General features: G+C 39.9%; 1 long non-coding RNA gene across 2 annotated transcripts; it reads right to left on the reverse strand.

The window, feature by feature from the left end:
* Positions 1 to 5057: 5057 nt before the first annotated feature.
* On the reverse strand, positions 5058 to 6958 carry LOC137070795 (uncharacterized). 2 transcript variants are annotated; one of them, XR_010904333.1, is made up of 5 exons: positions 6915 to 6958; positions 6766 to 6834; positions 6591 to 6685; positions 6270 to 6439; positions 5058 to 6021 (listed from the first exon to the last, which is right to left on the reverse strand). It is a non-coding gene; the product is annotated as an uncharacterized lncRNA (long non-coding RNA). The 2 variants fall into 2 exon arrangements; XR_010904332.1 differs by having other exon boundaries at positions 5058 to 6055.
* Between the last annotated feature and the right edge of the window lie 7649 nt (positions 6959 to 14607).

Raw genomic sequence — 14607 nt, forward strand, 5'->3', positions numbered from 1 at the left:
TTTGGATTGAAACCCATGCAATGAGAGATTTGTATGGGCTTTATGAGACCTGCAATCTAAAATCAGCATTCTCAATCAGCCTGTTTCTGAGCACAATGGTGGGAGATGTTAGCACGAGCCTATTGTACATTTCTGATTGTGCTGTTGGATTATTAACGCGCATGAGTGATTTCTCGGAAACCGTTCCTTTGCCAGCGAGGTGGGCATGGTGCCACAAGCAAAAAGCAAAATGAAACCGAGGTTATCCTGCTTCATTTTGATTCTCCCTTGCGCAAATTAGAATTGCTTTCAGATGTAACAAGCTGATTGCTTCTGCCCGTGTCATCTTTCATTGAAGACGATAAGTCTTACCCAAGATTGATACACAGCTGTGCGCTACACATGCAGATCACATACTGACAGGAGATTAAAATCTTCAATCAATAGGTCATAGGTCTTGGAAAACTCAAATGTGCATTATAGTTGCAAAAGTTTTACATGTTGAGAAATAAATTGTTTTCCAAAGAGACATCTGGGAACGGTGTACTTGCATGAATTTTGTACACAATAGTTTTTAAAAAAAGTTTTTAAATTATGCTGTTTCACAATAATCAGAGAGAATCATCTTGCTCATTGGGTCCCTGTGTTGCATAGTGTAAATTGATGACGCAGAGAACATAAATTGGGCAATGGAGCACACTTTTTGTGTGTTCAAGGGAGACAATGGGACAATCAGTACCATATGGCTGAAAAAGCCGAAAGACAGAAAGAACAGAATGCAAACATTGGTACACACAACGAGGAAATTATACAGAGAAAATCCTGAGAAGTGATGCGCAAGGTGTTTCTTTTTAAGGGAATGAGTTATTAAGCTTGTTAAAACTGACTAGTATCATTGTAATTTACATAACATCCAGAAGAGGATTACACTGATCCATGTCGATTGATGGCAGTGCAACATCTAACACTATTGCGGTATTGATATTTCATATAAGGCAATTCACAACTGGCAAGCTGGGGCTTTAATAAAACGTGGCTGTCTTTGCAGTAGAAAGGCAAAAAATTAATTTAAAAAAGTCGGTGCTACTGGAGAAAACAGTAAAAAGGGACTCTAGTGTTCCCTTTTAAAAAATAGGCAGGTGAACTTCAAAATTCATAATGCACATGATCCAACTCGATCTGTGAATGCAGAAATACATTTGTAATTTCGACAAAAGCCCCGGAGCTGTCAAAAGTCTGCCAGATGACACAAAATGATGCATTTAGCATCATCTGGTGTACTTTTGCTGACAAATACAAAGGGGTGTTTGGGTGCAGATAACATGGAGAGAGAGTACAGATTGTTAATTTACAACCAGGTTAAAAATCTGTGAAGCTCTTCTTTTAAGGTACTCAAACAACACTGGTGGCTAAAGTTACTTAATGAGCTAGTAAAAGCAGCTTGGCAAATGCTCCAGAATGGAGAAAATAAGAATCTTAAAGCTTTGATGCTTTTCTCTGATTGTATCAGGGGTGTCGAAAATAGTGCTAGTGTGCGGTCAAATTTATAGTAGCCACAAACCCTAATGCACAACTGACAATGCTAAATTTTACTTTTTCTAATAATATAATTGTGATAATTCACATTAAAGTTTGGCAATAAATTTAATGTAACATGACCGACATAGTTGTATGAGGCAAGTAAATGGTGCTTTAATTATTTTGATTTTATAATTATTTTTATGTATGGCAGAACATGTGAATATACACAGATCAGGCATAATATTACAGTATGACCCTCTTCTTAATATTCCTAATATAGGCCAAAGCAGCCCTGACCCATTAAGGCATGGACTAGACCCCCTGAAGGTGTGCTGTGGTATCTGTCACCAAGATGTTAGCAGCAGATCCTGTAAATTGCGAGGTGGGGCCTCCAGGGATCTAAATGATTTGTTCAGCACATCCTACAAATGCTCGATTGGATTTGAGATCTGGGGAATAAGGAGACCAAGTCAACACCTCAAACTCGTTGTTGTGCTCCTCAAACTATTCCTCAACCATTTTTGCTTTGTGGCAGGGCACATTATCCTGCTGAAAGAGGCCACAGCCACCATGGAATACAGAAAGGGTCATGGTCTACTGCAATGCTTAGGTACGTGTCAAAGGGACATCCACATGGATGTCAGGACTCAAGGTCCCAGCTCCAGGCTGAACATTTCCCAAAGCATCACACTTCCTCTGTCAGCTTGCCTTGTTCAAGTAGTGCATCCTGGTGCCATGTGTTCCCCAGGTAAGTGACGCACATGCACCCGGCAATCCACGAGATGTAAAAGAAAATGGGATTAATTAGGCCAGGCCACCTTCTTCCATTGCTCAGATACTGACCACTCTAGACCGAGAACACCCCACAAGTTCTGCCGTTTTGGAGATGATCTGACCCAGTCATCTAGCCATCACAATTTACATTGTCAAACTCGTTCAAATCCTTACCCTTGCCCATTTTTCCTGCTTCCAACACATCAAATTTGAGGATTTGTCATCAAATTTTTCACTTGCTGCCTAATATATCCCACCCATTAACAGGTGCTGTGATGCCCTTGGAGTAGTAGTGGTTTGTATTAAAATATTCAGACCCTCAAAGTGAAGCATTCATGTGACTGGAAAGAAAGAGAGGCTTCTATCAATACGCACCCCGGCGCAGAGCTTCATGAATTATGCTGCATACTCGATACATGCTTTGAAGCTTCAGTGTCATATGTAACATTACTACTATGTGCCTTATTCCTCACAATTCCTATAACCCACACCTGACATATATTGTTATGAGGCTAATTTAAAATTAGCATGGGGCCTTCCCACAGATGTCAAAGTCATATACTATAAATACCAACCCATTCTCACTTCCAAGGCGTCAAAATCGGAAGCACGGTTATGTGCCTTCGCTTCAAATAAAGGTGCAAAAGGTACCACAAGGTGTCTTTTTTTATGCGCAGGGTGCACCGCGTCGGGCATGGGAATGTTATTGTCATGAAAAATTTAAATATTAGGTTATAAGTTTGCCATTATGACATGCTGGAGTGTGATTCTGGCAGGGTCTTTTCCTTCTTGTTAAACATTTATCAAACTTTAAACTTTTACATTGTGAAAAAAACATGAACAAACAGTGCCTTCACTTACAATCTTTTTTTTTCTCTACTATCTGTGTTGGGAAGTTCATAAAGTAGCAGATTACAGGGACTGTTTACATTGTGACTTCTGCATCTCTCTTGGCCACATCAGTCTGTGTATTTCAGTCTGACACTGGAAGAAAATCTTTATCTGTTTACCTCTTGAGAGAACACTACATGGCTGGAGAGCGAGTGTGTAATGTAGGACACACTTAATCCTCACCATGTTCACAAAAGCACATATTACAGGATGAGAATATATTTGAGCTGGAAGAGCTGATTTAAATGTATTTACGAACTCCTACAGATTGCCTTTGAGGTTGCATTGATATTGGTATGAATAACTCTTCCTCACTACCTTTCTTCCCTTCCCTCTTGAACACGGTGCTGGGATGTTGTTTTTTTGTTTATAGAGCATGAATATTCCATATCTGTTTGGAACGCAGTGTTAGTTTACTACTGTGCCGAGCCACTCTGGCAAGAAGCCACCCCTGTGTGTAAAACAAACATTTCAACAAGCTGATATTACACATGCAAATGTGCCTGAGCTAGTGAGCAGAAGAAATGCCATGCATTTGAGAAACATTTTTTTTTTTTTAAGTAATATTCAGCCCACTCAGTAGCTTCCTAACAAAACATATCTGTGAGGAGCAATTACAGAGCTGAGCATCAGAATGGCAGAGTGTGCAATGCACTAAATGTGACCTTAATAGAAGAACATAATTACAGTCTGAACGATTCAATAGTTACAGCATATCCATATTAACAACTTTGATCAATAGGTGGCACAGTCTTTTATAGTTTGCAAAAGCTTTTTCCAATGTTGCTGTGGGGGATTCAGTGCTTAAATCACATCAGATTTAAATGACTTCACATTTGAGATGAAGTTTGATGATTTAACTTTTATAATTATTCTTTTCATTTTTGGTGCGATGGTAATGTATGCCATAATAAATACACAAATCGCTTGCATTATACCAATTTAATAAATGGAATTTAAAATGTTACAGAGAGTGTATTTTTCTTTTACTTTAGCAGACTTATATATTCTTAATGTTCCCCAACCTATTAAGTTACGATTCATTTTGAGCACTAGTTGTCTAAAAACTCTCAGTGATTTTCAAGTAGACCAAACCCAAAATGAACACCAGGAACAAAGACTAGTCCAAACCAATTTTCTTAAAGGTATGCTTCATACAGTGACTTTTAGAGAGCAAATCTATGTTGAATACAATGCCATCTGTTCCTCTACCTGCACTGCTAAGAAAATACATTTGACTAAATGCTTGTGGCAGGCATTCTGTCCAAAACCAGTGGACAAATCACATCTGCCACACAAAAAAGCCTTCTATTATTCCCCGGGAAAGCATTGGGGAAAATCTCCTAATGCTGTTTTGGCATTGGTCGAGGCCTTTCTTCTGGAACAGCCCAGCTACTAATTAAACTCTTTAAAAGCTTTCTTTTTTCAGCTTGGCCAGCATGGCTCATTATAATTTAGACCTGCTTATGTTAATTAAATATGGTGAAAACCACTTTAGGACACCCCCACCGAGCAGTATCATTGTATGCATTTATTTTGGCAGGAATTTGATTTCATTTTTTTTTCCAGTTATGGCCTATTTAAGTTCTTTAGGTCAATTAGGGTGAGCTCTGAAACAGTAAACATGAATATATTATATGGAAACGTGGGCATTTAGGTTCCTTAAACCAAAGCTTTTAATAAATGAATCTCATAGACAGTACATTTATACATTTAGGAATGAAAAGGACATATGACAAATAAAATGTACAATTTCCTTATTAGTATTTTAGATCTACAGACAAAAGGCCTAAATACATAAATGCAATATAATGTATTAATAGCACATTCAAGAGTTGTTGTTTTTTTTCCTCAAGTTCTCAGTAATTCTTTCGAGGGAACTCAACGCTGCTTTGACTATGGGGACGTGTCCAAATGGAACCCATTGTCAGAGGCATGTGTAACACAACATTCATGGCTGACGCAGTGCAATGACATAGCAAGGTGTCCCCTAGTGTATAAGAAGGGTGCCTGAAAACACATCCTAAGCTTCTTTGTCTTCAGGAAGCCATTTGTTTATGTACTGTGTGAAGATAGCAGTGTGTAAAAAGAAAGAGAAGGTAAGTATGGTGAGCAGTGTGTCCCTTCAGGCCCTCGTTTTATAATAACTGGCAATGGGCATGCATTGTGTGTTATTTTTCTGAGAGTTAAATGCTTAGACATTCAGCCCTTTTGAGGGGGCTGGATGAATCCTTGGTGATGATTTTCCACTGAGAAACTCCACTCCCAGCTTGCTCTTCTTGTTTGCAGCTATAGCCCTGCGTTTATCGGGGCAGTGCACAGGTTGTAGTTGTGGGGATCTCAGACAGAGCTGATAAAGGAGTATGGGGGAGTTATATTCACCTCTACCACCATCTCCATTGTCCTTATGCCAGAAGCCGAAGCCCACGCAGAAACAAGGTTCCATTGCTCGTCAATGATTCTGACGATACAGATGTGGTGTTAGTAGACAAATATTACTTAAAGATCTCTTTCCTGCTCTATACAGCAAAGCAATGTGTATAATGCATTAGCAGAGCTTATGACTTATTTCACAGCCTGACTAAGCCTGAACTGGTGAGATTGCACAGTTGCTTAGACAAGCAATATCTGTGCATTTGTAAGTGCACAGCTCCTATGAGTCTTCCATTTCACTCAGACCTGCACACTGAGGTGACAAGTTCACGAAGACATCCATATTCCATCCAGGCCTCCGGTTTGCTGTCTAAACCATGTCAGGCCACATTGGGTTTTGTGGGCAGTGCGGATGCAGTGGCCATTCCAACTGGCAGATCAGTGGTACAAGTTTCGGACACAAGGGATTCCGACTACGCCACCCTAGGAATTTCACCCAGGGAAATACAAATTACACCTAAAAGATCGTTATTAGGTCACAAAGGGTCGACTCAAGGAGGTAGGCAGAAACGTGGGTATAATTAAAAAATACAAAGTTTCATTAACACAAAATTTAAGTGAAAAAGGACAATCACATTAAAATGAGTATCAATGATACAAGCTACTTGTAGAGGTTGAGGTACACAGCTGACAAGTGTCTAAAAAAAAAAAAGTATAAGACACACACTTACGGAGCTTAGGCTCACCACAGGAGGAGTGATCGCTAAGCTAGTTATCCAAAAGCACATGTCACAAACGCCACCGTGCACCCAGACCACACAACCAAAACACTTCAAAAGGGTCACACTGCAAATGTTGGAGCACCACCACGAGAGATTCTTCACCCGTGGGACCCCAGCTCCTGAAAGGAAAGTCAAAAATTCTTAAAACTACTTTAAAAACAGTAAAATTAAACCACAACTTGGTGTCAAACAATAATAATAAATAAATAAAAATATACACATTAACTGCTAGTATTTGCAGCTCATAACTACATGCATAACAACACTTACCGGAAAAGGATGACGTCCTCGAATATTCAATTCCTAGGCGCGGGTACACCACATTCAATTAAACTGCCCTTTAACTGGGATACAGGGAACTGCACCTACTCAAAACACCAGCCAATTCCTAAACCCAGATTGCAGGTAAACAATCTGCTTTCCACAGACCAATTAAAGTACATACCTGAGGGGTGAGCAGTCTTATAATCCACAATGAAAGCAGCCGAAGAAAACAAAGAGATGAAAGGACAGGCTAGAATGCAACATTGAGTCACTAATGCCACCGCACAACAACTAAGCCTTGAGCCAAGCAAAACTGCTAACTGAACATACCTGCAGCCACTGTCAACAACAGGAAGAGGAGGGGCCAGACATGATGGGCATGACACATACCAGACTATAGCCAACCAGCTCTTAAATAGGAGGCCCTCCTCACTGATAGGTGCTTACAGCTGTCAATCACCACTACCCATCCAATTCAATCTGCTAAACAAACTATGGCAGTACTGAAAGCTTACTAGTCCGACCTGCTCAAAGACTTGGACCAAGGGCGGTCCCTGAACTCTGTACAGCCACAGATCTAGGTATTTATGCCACCAAGAAGGCGGTCCTCTGCTTTGGCCAGTCTATGGCTGCTTAGGTGACAATGGAGAGACATCCGTGGCTTAATTTGTCATGCATTAACAAAGCTTTCTTCTTACAAACCCAATTCCAAAAAAAGTTGGGATACTGTACAAATTGAGAATAAAAACAGAATACAATGATGTGGACTTTTCAAATTTCAATATTTTATTTAGGATACAACATAGATGACATATCAAATATTTAAAGTGAGAAAAATGATTAATTTAAGGGGAAAATAAGTTGATTTTGAATTTCATGGCATCAACACATCTCAAAAAAGTTGGGACAAGGCCATGTTTACCACTGTGTGGCATCCCCTTTTCTTTGTATAACAGTCTGCAAATGTCTGGGGACTGAGGAGACAAGTTGCTCAAGTTTAGGAATAGGAATGTTGTCCCATTCTTGTCTTATGCTTAGGCTTCTAGTTGCTCAACTGTCTTAGGTCTTCTTTGAAAGAGATGATGTCTGGATGGGAGCATATGTTGTTCTAGAACTTGGATATATCTTTCAGCATTGGTGCCTTTCCAGATGTGTAAGCTGCCCATGCCACACGCATTCATGCAACCCCATACCATCAGAGATGTAGACTTCTTTTTGCCGGCAACGGCGAATGGCATAGTGGATTGTGTTCACAACAATGTTTTATGGAAGTATTCCTGAGCCCATGTTCTGATTTCCATTAAAGTAACATTCCTGTATGTGATGCAGTGCCGTATAAGGGGCCGAAGTTCACGGGCATCCAATATGGTTTCCCAGAATCTCTGAATCCTTGGATGATATTTTTCACTAGATGGTGATAACGTCAAACTCTTTGCAATTTTTTCACATTCAACTTTTCCGGACTCTTTCGCAACTTTTTTGGAATGTGTAGCTCTCATGAAATCCAAAATGTCCCACTTTCAACATTTGATATGTTACCTATATTCTATTGTGAATAAGATATAAGTTTATGAGATGTATAAATTATTGCATTCCTTTTTTATTCACAATTGGTGCAGTATCCCAGCTGGAATCAGGTTTGTAGATGCCCCTGTAAGACCCTCTGACAGGTTTAAAGAGGTGACAGTGCAGTTGGCCACCTTTGGAAAGTTCCTGGAGAGAAGAGCTGAAGTCGATTGTGGCTGCCTGAGCTCCACCTCCGAGGAATGGGTAGCGGAGGTGCAGTACTATGAGGAAACCGCACAGAAATTAAAACTAAAATTTCCCTCCCTCCCCCTCTGATGAGGGTGTTTCTAGAGGGGATCAAATTAGACTGCTGCAGTCAAGATGAGCCTGGAACTTCATTTTGACTGGGGTGGTCTAAATTGAGGTTAGGCCCTCTCCTTACCTTGAGAAATAAAGTAAGCTAAGCTTGCTTTATTAGCCTGCTGTTCACTTCCATGATAGAATGTTTGTTTAAGTAGAGCTGGACAGATGTTTGAGATGACTAAACTGCCATTCACAAAACCTGTTCCGTGGCTTAATGGGATAGTAAAGTGTCCTTCAGATGCACACTCCAGAATCTTGCCGGAAGTAGTAGATCATCTTCTATTTTTTGCCTACTCTTATATGAGGAGGGGAGCGTGGAGCACAACCTAATGTGGGGTTAGTTGTAACATGCATGGTTTAAAACTTTCCACACATGCCAAGATGACAAAACTTTGTGTATTCACTAGTTGCCATATCAACGTCTATTAAACAAATCTTTGGAAGATATAACTGAACATTTATTTAATCATAGCAAAAGTACATTTTTTACAGGTTTTTTTGTGTGTTTATGTCACGGGTGATGAATTCTGAACCAAAGTGGAACCCAAAATGTGACTTAGAGTTTGCGTTGGGAGCGCTTCCGGTGGGGGACCGAGGAGGCTGCCGGTTCTGGCGGTGCTTCTCAATATCCCTCCTCATATCCTCGCTCTTCCGTCCTCCATCCTATGACCTGGAAACCGATGGAGCTCAGCCATCTTGTAGGAGATCTTAATTCTCTAATTACGGGGACGAGGATCAAGGAGTGAGGAGGCTTCTTGAGGAGGCATGAGCTAGGAGGCTTCTTGAGGAGGCATGAGCTAGGATAGACAGGTGTATCCTTTGCGGAAGTATTTTATGAACTAAATGTGACGCAAGCATTAATTATCCTCCCCCTTCCCATCATGCCACCGTTTATTCATTATTATTATTATGTTAACATGTACAAGACACAAATGTTTGTCAAATAACAACACCTGACAGTAGCAGAATTATATCAAAGCACAAGAAAATGAAAGAAACAAATAGAGAAACAAATAGAAACTAATCCTATACAATGAATAAAGAGCAGTTAATAACTGGAATTTGTTGTTGATAATAACTGGTAATATTCATAAAAAAATTGACAAATGTGGTATTTTGTGGAGGTTGAAGCTTAGAATATAAATAGTTATCTCTAATGTTCAAGAATCGGACTAAATCTAGCAGTGCAATCATCATTATTTGACAATGCTTTGAAGTGACATTAAAGGAAGCGAAAATATATAATTTCACTTGATTTAATTCATCCTTCCTCGTGTCCTTTCCTTGCATCCTGAAGGGGTGGAGCTATGGTGCGAGGAAAGGAAGCTGGGAAAGGAAATGAGGATGCACAAAAAATAATTGGGAACCACCCTGGGTGTGCGCATAGATGACGAGGCTGATGATGGGAATTACGATCAGGTTTGGAGAAACAGAGGTGTGATTGAGGCGTGTGGACTGAAGGGAATATAAAAAAGGTTATTGTGCTTGAGTTCAGGACAAGAGAGGACAGAGGGAAGAGCAGGAACGTGAGAGCGGAGGACAGCGAGAGTGGCGGGCGGGACGTGGAGGTGCGGACATGTATAGGGGATTTGTGTGGGAGAGATTCGGCTTTGGTCAAGGAAAGAGGACAGGCTGAAGGAGCGAGTGGGAGATTGGTGTGAGGGCAGCACCTGAGGTGAGAGTTGAAATCCCGGTGGGTGATGGAACAATTGTTGCCTTGATGAAGTGTATGGAGCTGGCTGAAGATTGAAAGTGTTTGAGGAGGACAGTGACTGCAGTGTTGAGTGATCTGCACTGTACAGCTACTTTCCCATTTAAATCCAACATCAGCGAGTGGTGGCTGAGACTCTGTGTCTATGCCTTGTCTGTGAGTTGAGATTTGCAGTGCCATTTGTACACATATTCACATGATTTATTAGTGTGGGTTGCAGTAAAATACAAGTGTGGGGTTGAAATGCGGTAGACATCCGAAAATACTCACTTCTCTGTGCCGAACCCAGCTGTAGGAAGACGCTAAGAGCTGTGAATGCCCGTTGCTGTGGACAAACTTGCTCGCCTTTCTCTCCGCTGTGCCTAGCTGTAGGAAATGCTAAAGGTTGTGAAAGCCCATCGCTGTGGACGAAGTCGCTGGAAACGCTAAAGGCAGATAAAAGCTGTGAATGCCTGATGCTGTGGCCGAATATACTCACCTCTCTCTCTGCTGTGTACAGCTATGAGCCGCTACAAGCTGTGAATGCCTGTTAAGGTAAGTGAAGTTATTCATTCTGTCTGTTGAACCAAGTACCCTAAGACGCCGAAAGCTGTGAATGCTTGTTGCTGTGGCCGAATATACTCGCCTCTCTCTCTGCTGTGTCCAGCAACATAAGCTGTGAATGCCCGGAAAACTACATGAGTCGCTACAAGCTGTGAATGCCTGGTAACTCACAGACAACGAGGTACCAGTGGTTCGGCGTGAGAAGACGAGCTGGGCCTGACTGTTTTATCAAGGACCTTTTTAGAAAATGAAGATCGTTTTTATACTTGCCTGTGTTGTCCTTTTGGTGCAGCTCCTCAGGGTGGTACTGTGAGTCAGAGGGCAAAGGCCGGTTGTGACTGAGAGCCTGCCCGATATTGTGTGATATTTATTTAAAATAAGACAAATTTGATATTTTAATATTATATTGGTTTTTCAAAAGTTGATAGTTATTTATATGCTGATCTAACCGGCAGCTAAAACGGCAGCTTTGGAGGCAAGCACGTAAAGGGTGTCTTTGTGCCTCTTAACAGACACAAAATGCAATTAAAATGTCTATATATATATATATATATATATATATATATATATATATATATATATATATATATATATATATATATATATATATATATATATATATATATATATATAATCTCAGGTAACTTTTTAAGTTGCCATTAGGTCATGTTACAATGTACCCAACCTAGGGGGCATGTCACATTTCACTTCTATTCTTTTGGGGTAAGTCTTGGAAAAAGTATATGCTGTATTAATTAAAATAAACAACATAATTGTACTATATGTGTGAACTGAATGTGGGGAAAAAATATATTTAGAACCCCAAGTGGATTTACATAAAATGAGACAGTCAAAAGCATTATTCTGAAGCAACATTCTCATCAGCTTTGTATTTAAATCTTCATATTTATGATATTTTTATATTTTATAAAGGACATTTCCCCCCACCCCTAATCTTATTAAATATAGGCTACACTTATAGGCTACACATTAAAGGGGGGGTGAAACACTCACTTTCAGTCAATCTCATGTCAATCTTGAGTTCCTATAGAGTAGTATTGCATCCTTCATATCTCCGAAAAGTCTTTAGTTTTATCATATTTATAAAAGAAATATAGGCTGTACCGAGTCTTTCCGGAAAAAACCGAGCGCCTGGAGGCGTATCGTGTGGGCGGAGCTAAAGAATGACAAGCGCGCAAAGCGGTGACGCCCTCAAGCGTGGAGAAACCCATGGCTATCGAGCTCAGCTAATACAGATAATGATCCACAATCAAATCTGAGGGAGAAATAAATTGAACAGGAGAAACGGCAACATCAGGACGTCCGTCTCTGTGGTATGTAAGTTACTGTATTTAATGGCCTCTCCACATTTCTGTGTGTTAACTCGCAGTGTATGAGGACAAGATTCGGTTTATGGACTATTGTATGCGACGAGACCTTAGAAGTAGCAAGCAAAACGGTTTTGCACGTCAAAATACTGTAACGTTATACAGAGAACAACAACGGAGTAACCGTTAGCGCATTTGAATGACGAAGCACGCGATCGTGTCGTTTACTGATGTTTACTCATGCGTCCGTAGCCAAAACCAGAGACATTTGAAGCAGTTTAAGTTAACTCACCGGCTGCTTCCAAAGCAGGACCGAAGCTTTATCGCTGGGACTGCTCCGTCAAAAACACACTTCTTTGGTATGATTTGGTAAAGTCCTGACAGCAGTGGCGTGTAAATCCATTTTGAGACGCAACTGAAACGATGTTGTGAAGCTTCCCGTCATTTCTGCGTTCAAATCGATTCAAATGCAGCGCTGCCTTCCCGGAATGCTGTGCTGAAGCGTTGAAGTCGCTCGACGTCACCCATAGGAATAAAGAGAAGCGCGGCGCGACATAAGTGTTCACGGACGACTGGATCTGCATCTGAGAGGCTGTTTACAGCGTGCTCTAGTCACGCGCGCGCGCACCCTACCGGGAGAAGAGCCCATACGGCCCATACAAGGACCTTCCGCTCTTATTAACGTCAAGTAGACCCATACTCGAAAAAAACTCGCCGAAACTTGTGAGAAACCGGAAGGAGTATTTTGACACAGAAATACTCCATCAAACGTCCAACATTAGTTTTTAAAACTTTGTCTATGTTTAGGATGGGAATCCAAGTCTTTAAAGGTATAAAAAGCTCAGTATGCATGAAACAGCATTTCACCCCCCCTTTAAACTAAACTGCCAGTATGTGGCGGCAGGACTTAATGAGTGACTCATTGAGCCGATTCGTTCAAACAGCTGATTCGTTCATTAATGGGGCAGTTGTTTACGAATTGGTCATTGAATATTTGAGTCAACCGTCATTCAGTGTCAGACACTGTTGCAGTTAGATGCGTTACTGTTTTGATGTGGAAATATATGATCTTGGAAATATTTTTGCTGCTGAAATAGAAAAACGCAGTTAATATTGAATCTAAAATGTAAGTTACTTTATGTAAATTAATTGTTTATGGAACGGTCATGTGAAATCAGTGTCACATTTTCCAGTCATGATGGTATTCAGGAAAACAGCACTCTTGGTTGTGTCATGTGATGTTTTTTTAACTGTATTGTATGTTATAAAATATAAAACTTCACATTTTGAATTTTTACTGCAGTATGTTACTGAGTTTTTTGCTGTGTGAGTGGGGCTGTTTTTTTTCCATTCTCGTCGAGAGACTGCGCGAGACTTAACAGCGCAACCATCAGTTTATTAACCATTTTATATTATTATCCACTAATTATCCGGACAAGCCTTAATCTCGAGTCCCGAAACTGATCAAAGAATGCAACAAAAATGTAACGAAAAGTAGAAATGTAGTGGAGTAGAAAGTATAATAATTGCTGCAAAATGTAACAAAGTAAAAGTCAAACGTATCCATTTTTGATTCTACTTAAGTAAAGTACAGATACGTGAAAAATGTACTTAAGTAAAGTAACAAAGTATTTGTACTTCGTTACATTCCACCACTGCTTATATGCTTGGCCACACCCTTCGACGTCATCACACTACATTGGCCATGAATGCTGTGTTGTTACCCCTGCCTCAGTTTTTTGCTTATTTGTTTTAACATATAGTTGATCTAGACCTAAACATCCTCCATGTTTCAGTCTCACACTGTGATGCACATGGGAAAATAAAAAAATGACTGTAAAATGTAAGAACAAGTAGTTATTTTAAATGTTGCTATAAATTATAAAAGGTTGTAAAAAGAAGCAAAATCTTGTTATTTAAACAGTTGGCCATTTCAAATATGCTGCATATTTCTCCTGCACTTCTAAAAACACACGTTTCCTTTCTGAGAAGGATAAAAAATGTTTTAAAAAATAAATAAAGCACCTGCTATGTTAAATAGCCAATTACACAGCAGGAAGTAGAACGAAATGAGAGACCTGGTGGAATTAATTTTATTTTATTTTTGTAAAACCACAAAAACTTTTTCATTATGAAAAGTGCATGCAGATTGTTTCCAATTCCTTGTGGGAACATTCTTTCCCCGATGTAGATTTCTTTGAAACATTTCCTCACAATATGGACTGGAGTAAAGTTTAAAGTGGCAGACCAAATAAAATGATAAACAGAAAACAGCTTTGTTGACTCATAAATGCAACACTGACCCCATGAAATTGTCTCTGCAACAGTTTATTATTAAAGCTTCAAGTAGAGTTCCTCAGAATGTCAAGAGTATCAATATGGCAAATTCAGTAATTGACCCCACTGTCTCAGGTCGGGAAAAGAATGCCATTTGTCAACATGATGACATTTGCAGAGACTCTTTCTCTCTCCATATCTCTCCCTCTCCAGCCACTGGCTTGCATTCCAATGATCTTTTATAGGTACCAAAGTTTAAATGATGATTTTAAAACAATTGCTCTTAAATTTTAAA

The sequence above is a fragment of the Pseudorasbora parva genome, chromosome 3 (genome assembly GCF_024679245.1).
Source record: "Pseudorasbora parva isolate DD20220531a chromosome 3, ASM2467924v1, whole genome shotgun sequence".
NCBI lineage: Eukaryota > Metazoa > Chordata > Actinopteri > Cypriniformes > Gobionidae > Pseudorasbora > Pseudorasbora parva.